Source organism: Gobio gobio (assembly GCF_949357685.1).
Source record: "Gobio gobio genome assembly, chromosome: 17".
Classification (NCBI taxonomy): Eukaryota; Metazoa; Chordata; class Actinopteri; order Cypriniformes; family Gobionidae; genus Gobio; species Gobio gobio.
This window is the reverse complement of record NC_137110.1, coordinates 48,106,705-48,116,026: the sequence shown is the minus strand read 5'-3', so window position 1 is coordinate 48,116,026 and position 9,322 is coordinate 48,106,705.

Genomic DNA, 9,322 nt, shown 5'->3' with positions numbered 1-9,322 from the left:
AATATGTACCTTGGTCCATTTATGTACTTAATAACGAGTATAAACAATATAAAATCGCATCTTGAGCCCCTTTCACACAGAGATTCCAGAAAATACACTGATGTGTCGTGTAATGTCTCCACAGCGTCTCAAGTTTGCTTATGATCTGCAAACCGCGCTTGTGCATTTTTTTCATATTTCTTATTCCACTAAGCTGGCAAACGATCTCAGCTTCAGCGTCATCACTACGACACACTCCTTACGCCATTGATCCTGCCTTTTGTTCATACAGGGCGTGTTCCCGGGACTGATCCCAGCAATGTTACTAAGTTCCCATCCCGGGATCGATCCCGGAATCAATCCCGTGACCTGTTGGCAATTTTCTGGGGTCAACTCGCTGTGTGAAAGGGGCTTTGGCAAGATATGTCAACATTTGGCCCACTTAAAATATTTTTTTTACTTTTACATTTGTATCATTAGAGATTTGAGTAAGCTCAAACCCAATACTTATGTTAAAAAGTGTAATTCGGTAATTAAATCGTCACTGGCGCTCAATGAATTCTGGGGTTGGCAAGGCCGCAAAGGATCCATCTGTTGTATCCTCCATTTCACAGGAAATGAAGGACGCATTTGGAGGAACCTTCGAATTGGGACAGATTTTGTCACGCAGCTGTGATGCATTTGGTCTTCAAATGCGACCTTCGAAGGATTGGGACTCAGCCTTAATGTTAAAACCGCTACTGAATACCCGACGAAGTGTCTGTTGCCGTCTGTCGCCGTCTGTCGTGGCGATGTGAGTTGGCCTTTACAGGGTCAGGGTGTTTTGTGCATCTAAAGGCTTCACTATGGCGGCTTGAAGTGTACTACGGTACCGAACCTCCCCTCCCCAACAAGCACTCAACCTGCACTGACAGCCACTGTGTAACAAATGACTTAATGAGTCCGTGGATTCATTGTGTGTGTGTGTGTGTGTGTGTGTGTGTGTATTGCATCCATGAGCAAATGAAAGTTGCCCATTTCTTTAGTTTGTTTTCCCATTTTGCTAAAAAGAAAAATTCTATGTTTGTTGCATTTACAGACAAATCTTTATAAATTAGCTATATCATAGACAAAAATCTATATTACACGGAAATGTCACAGAGCTATATATATATATATATAGAGTAGTATCATATCTGATTGTATTGCCAAACTTTGATTTCACTCGTGCCATATGAATGAAAATGTGAAATTGTCAATAGAAACAAATATCGATGACATCGCCACTTTAAACACTAGTGCTGCATTCACTTTATCAGTTACTGAGTTTCTGACTTTAAAACTGCTAACAAATTATAGCTATATGATGGATCGGATTTTAGATAGCCTAAAAACAACCAAAATGGCAGCGGCTTCAACAGTTTAAGCTCTGTTTGTGTGTTGCTGTGCTGTTGCGAGAAGTGAATTTATGTGATTTTGAAGAAGTAGATTGCTGTCATTACCAACAAAGCCTCATATGGATCCATTTTGGCATTATGGGCTTTGCCATAGTAACGAGTCCATAAACCGCTCAGAATAGACACTCAGTTGTCGTTTGGTAATTACAGTAATTCCGACGCGACATAAACGCAGCATTAGATTGAGCTGTTATGACACTAGTAAAGCATGATGGATCAAATAACATCCATAAATCTGAACTCTATGCAGTGCGACTGTAAAGTACTAGCCAAATCACGAAACAACGAGATGCAAAAGTAACCAGAGATGATCCTCGGAGAAAAGTAGAGTTTAGATCAGAAAGTGTATTTTTGAGACCATAATATATGTGAAATTGGGAAATCATACACTCATTGCATTATTTATTTTTGTAGAGATATAGGCTATTTTATAGAGACTTTTTTACAGAAATACCAACATCTGCATAAATATATATATTATATATATTAGTTATTTATTTATATATATATATATATATATATATATATATATATATATATATATATATATATATATATATATATATATATATATATATATATATATATATATATATATATATATATATATATATATATATATATAAATAAATAACTCACGGCTAAGAAAGTATATACAGTAGTTTACAAAGATATTACAGATTCTTTATGTTTAAACATGGGAAAACCTCTCATAAGATATGAATGCTGCTAGTGTATGAATAGAAATGGATTGTTTGTGTACATAGAGCGAACAAATAAATATTTAAAGGTATATTTACGAGGGGAGGGGTTGACGCTGAGTTAACGCGCCAGTCCTGGCGTTTGCATCGAAAACGACTTCAGCCTTATATAACCAGCTTTATCATGTTTCGTTTCTTTTATATTTCCTCATCTTGTTGAACAGTGACAACAACGTTCACTGGATCTGAACGAAACGCAAAATGTGCATCGAAACGCCGCGTTTTTTTTAACGAAGTACTGCCTGCGTAGACTGAGCCTCTGATGACGTTTCGACGATTAGTTCACTCGAGTATGTTTTTGACGAACACTTACGATATGCTTAGTTTTACTCCTGTTTGCATGGTGTGTGTCTAAAAAATGTGATTTTCGTCACGTGAAAAGAGCAGTTCCTGAAAAAATGTCAGCTATTTTCAGATTGTTGCCACGACTCAGCATCGACTGGCAACGCGTTCACTTAGACTAGAGAGTTGTTTTTGGCTTTGTATATAAAATCGCTCTTGAGACACTGTAGCCACAGGGTCGTCGTTCCCTGTTGTGTTTGCTAGGACGCTTTTAGTACACACCGAAAAAAAAAAAAGGTCTACGAACTGTTTTGTTTTCAACGGTAACGTGCAATATTTATTTTAACGGGAAATGGTATGTATGGCGTATTTTTAGTTGCTAGTTCGCCCATGAGTCTGCTTCTCGTGGAATAGAACCAATGTAGTTCATCGGCCGCTTCGTATGCTAGAGTGTGCGTCACATCTGTTCTATGGTGGCTGAGATAGAAATGCACTTTATACAAAGTTAACATTATTTACGTCCATGACAGTGACGATTGAGTTGCCAGAATCATGAGCATGCCAGATCCATTTTAGCGCTGATGCCTCTAGCGGCGAGAGTGTGTATCGCAGTTATCGCTGCAGTAACATACTACCTGAACATACTGATTTTATTATACTGTAAAAAAAAAAAAAAGACATTTAAAAAATGTGCGTGTTTGCTGTTTATTTGGCATGAATTTCTAGCATTTCTTGTAATTTATTGAAAATTACAAAAAGAGTATATGTAGATGTAAAAAAAGAAAAATGACGATATATTTCTAATACGAATCACTGAGTTGATGTGGTGACATTTCCCTCCCCCCCCCCCTTCATCGTTCCACTGTTCCAAACCTACGAGCACTGTATCGATGTGATCACCGTATAAATATCGATTAAAGACTATAAAGAAGCGCTTCCACTGCTGGGCTTGGCTCTATTCAAACTGACAGTGGACACCCCACATTCACAGTCTAACCCCCCCCTTATTCACCATCTCATGATAAATACCTGGCTTGTGTGTAGCAAAAATGAAATCAAATGTTCTGTATTCCTTTGCCAAGGAATATCGAGGCGTTCGACACATCTCGGAAACCAAAAGGGCTCTGAATATCTGAAGTTTGACCCGCGCCACTGGATGTTCTCCCAAAAAAAAGAAAAAAGTGAATCTCGTTTTATTGTTTTAATCCTACACTGTTGAAAATAAAGGTTGTCCGATGGTTCTTTTAGCATTTTAGATTCTGCAAAGATCTTGCTATATGAAAAAGTTGATTTCATAGGTTCTTCTTAAAGGGACAGTGTCACCCAAAAATGAAGATTCTGTCATCAATTATACATCCTCATGTCGTTCCAAACCCTGTAAGACTCCGGGTTCTACGTCAGAACGCTGGCTCACTATTGGCCGACGCTGTTCATGTGAGCACAACGACGCATGGGTGTGATGCTGCAGCAGCTGCTGGCCAATAATGAGGCGGCGTTTTGCCGTAGAACCCGGAAGCGCTGCACTGTGTTTACTACATGAACAACGTTAGGAGAAATTGTTGAATAAAGTCGTTATTTTAGGGGGGGGGGTTCGCACAAAAAGTATTCTCGCCGCTTCATAGCATTAAGGTTGAACCACTGGAGGCACATGGACTACTTTCCCGATGTCTTTCCTACCTTGAAAGTGGTGATAACATTTGCTGTCTATAGATATAGGGGGGTCTGGATTTCAGATTTCATCAAAAATATCTTCATTTCTGTTCCGAAGATGAACAAAGGTCTTACGGGTTTGGAACGACATGAGGGTGATTAATTAATGACAGAATATTCATTTTTGCGTGAAATAACCATTTAGGAACAACAAGGGCTTAAAGGGATAGTTCACCCCAAAATTTTAATTTTGTCATTAACAAGTTGTTGCAAACCTGTATGAGTTTCTTCCTTCTGTTGAAAAAGAGGATATTTTATGAAATGTTGGTAGCCAGTTGACGGCACCCATTGACTACCATAGTATTTTTCTTTCCTACTATGGAAGTCAATGTGTGCCGTCAACTGTTTGATTACCAGCAATCTTCAAAATATCATCTTTTGTGTTCAGCAGAAGAAAGAAACTCATACAGGTTTGGATCAACTTGAAGGTATTTTTGGGTGAACTATCCCTTTAAAACGGCATCAGACTGTTTTGGTTCGTATCGAAACCTTTATTTTCAAGAGTTTATGACGTTTACCTCTGAGGTTTTGCTTGACATTCCATTATCTTTGGTGAAAACGCTACAGCTCTTCACGCATGTGACCGATCCGTCCACGAGCTCTGACAGGGTCCAAATATTGAAATCTGAATCAAATCCATCTGAACCAGTTGAAATAGAGCCAGGACCCGGGTCCGTTGTCCTGTTCAACGCATGCACATTATCCTGAACAAGCGAATATAAATATATATATATATATAATATATAAATATTTAAATGTTTTGTGATATACAGTATTATGCTCACGCCAGTTTATTTCAGTTGTTTTTGATTGTAAATGTGTTATTTTTACCAGATGTTCGGTGTTCTTGTTGTGCACAACGATTTCTTTGGATCCACTAGTGTGAATGAATATCGATTGGTTAATGTCGTCTATTTTTACTATAGGTAGTTTAGCCAAGACAAAGACCATTTTGCTTTTACCGCAGTTCGTTTATTTAAAGAAGAACTGATTACCAAAGTTATTTATGTTACCCTGGATATGTGCAAACTGTCATTCTGAATGAATTAAAAAGAAACTCGAGGGTCTGTTATGTTGAACTGTAAAATCATGATTATTTGCTCCAGCTTCTATACTCATGCCTTAAATGCACAAATTGGCAGCTATAAAAGTGCGATGCTTATGGATGACTTTTTTTTAATCATTATTATTATTTGTACTCCAATTAAACTACAATGACTATCTGAAATCTGCATATTCACTACAATATAGTTTTAATTGGCGTCAGCCTTGCCAGATGTTTAAAAATACTCATTTGATTGGACCGTTTCTATTTCTTATATCATTATTTCGTGTTGCTTTATTACAGCACGGCTGCAATTTAGATGCAATCCAAGACGACTATACGAGAAATGAATCAACAAAATCATGCTTTGTCTTGGCTTTGCTTCTTCGAGCGACTGATTGCAGAACATGCGAGAGTCGTCGAGTCGCTCGCTTTGGGCTGTTCAGTGATTAAAACAGGTTTTGCAAATGTAATGCAATTAATTCTGGATCAGAACATTCGTTTTACATGGAAAATGGCTGAATCCCTCAGGCTTGTTTTTGATTCATTTGAAATGAAAACATTCTGTGTGAACATTTGAAAGGGAATGTAGTGGAGAAGAAATGATTTTCAGATCTTTTACAGGTAGAATTTTTTGTCTGTTTCGGGGTTTTATGGTCATATTGCCATGTAGTGTGTTCCTGTGTGTTTTTCAGTGGTGTGTGTGTGTGAGTGTGTGTGTGTGTGTGTGTGTGTGTGTGTGTGTGTGTACAGCGACGTACACACAGCAGATCTGGGACCACAGGCAAGGGTGAACAAGGGTCCTGTAAATATAACAGAACTAGTTAGTGTTGAGGTGTTTATTTTTTGTGTCAGTGTAAGTTGAATATTTTAAAAAGATAAATAATGAGTATTCTCTATTGTGTTTCATGGTACATAAAGAAAATAATGTAGTTTTATCTTACATTTCAAATGCTTTATCTCTATGGCTTCTGCAAAACTCTCATTCCATTTTATAGATTTGTCAGCACAAAATGCAATAAACGAATACCATTTTACTACGGATTATTTGATGGAGTCTTTATTCTGAGCAGGTGCTGCATGTTTTGGATGTCATTTATGTCACACACCTGATTATTATCAAGAGGTCATTAGAAGAGACTCAGATCTGAACTGGGTGTGTGATTTAAAGACATTTTCCTGAGAGGGTTTACTGTGAAACGCTGAAAATATCAAAACAAACATCTAGATTTCTAGTCAACCATCTTGAATCCGGTTCCCCAAATCAAGTTGTCAAAAGTGAGGTTGGATTTTGGAGCAGAGATGGTAAGTTTTGAGATCTTTCTTAATGAACTAAATACTGTTTATACGTATTTCAATATACTCATATTCCAGTAATAGTGTTTTATTACATTAAAGTTGCCAACTTTTGTTAACCTTTAAACAACAAAGATGAATTTGGTATTTAAAGTAAACCAGCAACAAATGATTTATCCAAACTGAAAATGGTGCACAAAACATTCACAGCGAATCTGACCTTTAAATTCTTGATATCAGCAATTGATTTGCTATGTTAAAATTACCAATCTATTGACATACTAATATCTGTAATGTCTATTTGATATATTGACCACCACCAATCACAGAGGTGATGAGAGTCACATGATCAATCAAAGCTCATCTCAAGCAGCTTTCAGGAAGACAATTCTCATATAGAGAAGGTGCACAGTGTCATTCACACAAACACTAAACACCATCATGGTAACATACATGAAATTTTAAAGATGCAATTAACATTCATTTAACAACATTAAATGTAACATAAAACCTTAATTTACATAACTGATCAGAAAAAAAAAGTAATTTCACCGAAAATACATCAGATGTGAAGCGTCACGCAGGTAATTCTGGGAATGTCAATTTACGTTTTTTCACTGTAAATTACACAAAGACTTTTTTCACCTTCAAACCTGTAAATGTAACTATTTTACTGTAAAATTATATTAAATGTAAGGTTAGATCTATTACAGTTATTCACCGTATATAGTACGGAAACTTTAACCAGTTAACTGTTTTTAACCATTTTTACAATATTTAACCGTTAAATCTCGTAAATTTTTTTACAGTGTGCTATTAAAAGTGTTAAAAAAATGTACATCAATAATTTGTCACTAGTGAAAATGTTAATTTCTGATATCATGAATGTGGTAGTTAGTAGTAAGAAAGACATTTTAGATATCTGAAATTATATTGATATCAGAAATAAATGTAACATGTTGAAATACATTTACAGATCTCAAGAATTAATATTTCTGAAATGGTGAAAATTGAGTTCTTGGTATCAGAAATTTATATTTTTACTAGTAAGAATTTTATTTCTGAAATGCGAAATTGGAATTTCAACTAAGAAATCAATTCTTAACAGGGGTGTAACGATATTCAAACCGAACCGAAAAACCGCGATATAACCACGGTACGAACCGCGATACTCTCATGTCGAACCGAACGCGCCCGCCCAGCTCTCACTTCACCTTATGCAACAAAATAATGTTTTTCTTTCTTGAGTTGACATTTGATTAAAGGCCCACTGAAGTGCCTTATTCAAAGGCGCAGCATTATTCAATGTGTTGACGTTATTTCCCCTCAAACGGCTCCAGCTGTTAGCAGCTCCTCTCCTTTTTTTGAAACAGCCAATAGCGTTCCTTTATTATTACCACAGTTTGACTAGAGCCTTTCTGTTTTTTCAATGCCAGTTTCCTCCCAATCTAACCGTTTATCATCATAATCTCCTCCATATCTCTTTGAAATACAGCATTCTGCGCAGCATTTAGAATGGATCCGATATGTTTTGTTTTCTGCGCCGACTCGCGCATATGATCCGGGCTGACCGTGAACCCAGACTTCATTCGCCTCAATTGAAAACATATTTACACTGTCTGAATCGTTTCCTATCGCATATATAGTGCGCTATGTGCCTTTCACCATGTAGAAAATAGTAAATGCGTGAACAACTGACCGTTTTAAGACAGTTCAGGGTCTATTTATAAAGCAGGGGGCGGGACTTCAGATTCTAGAGCGCATTTGATTGGACAGAAGATTTGATGAGAAGGTGAAGTCTGCGGTGATGTCATCAAACTCTGTGATTCGTTTTAACGGGAGTGAGCGACTGTAAGTTTTGAATGCTTATATCTCCTAAATGCAAATTTTTGTCATTGTTTTGGAACACACCAGCTTATTCATAAGCTTAAGGCTAAGATGATCATACTAAAAGCTAAAAAACGTTTTGATTTCAGTGGGCCTTTAAATAGTAATTAGTACACTTTTAACAACTAATAAGAGCTGTATTTTTACTAAATATTATTATAATAATCTTATTTACTAAATAATATACATTTGTCTTCCAAGTGCATGTCACGTGGCTTGGATGATCGGTCAAGTTGCATGGTGGAAGGTCGAAGAAAGCCAGTTTCCCCATTTAGCCAGGTAGGCAAAATGCTACCTTGGAGTCCCAGCAACATCGTAATTTTTGTAGCTTGTTACGAAATAAAAAAATCTCTCTCACCTCAGAAACCAGCTTTCCGTTATTTACTGCACTCGTAGCGCACACTCTTTAGTAGCCTATATCACGCCGTATATAAAGCGCAAGACAAACTACGAGCAACGTTACGATGTCAATTTGTAAGTCATGAAATACAAGTAAAGTACCAATAAATCGTGTAACTGGTTCGACGTGTGTTAGCTGGGAAGGATTTGCATGCAGGTATGATGTTCATTCTGTTCATCAGGTGCAGTTATGATTCATTAACAGTTCATGATGTATTGTGTATTCGCCATGGTAACTTTCCATAACCTCAAAATGCCACTTTATTTTTTTTTGGTGGCTACTTTATAGTATTAACAAAAACTGACATTTAATAGCTTTAACTCATAGGCCTATTTATTCAACAGTATTACTCATATTCATATAATTTGTTTAAGTAGGCTAAAGTGAGACATTTTACTTGTGTGTCATCAATTTTTATGAAAGAAATGTGCTTATTTTTTTTTAAACATTATGGTAAATGGTAAAAGAGTAGATTATTTCTGACTAGTCAAAGTCTGTGTTCAAAATAGAATACTAGCTTACTATA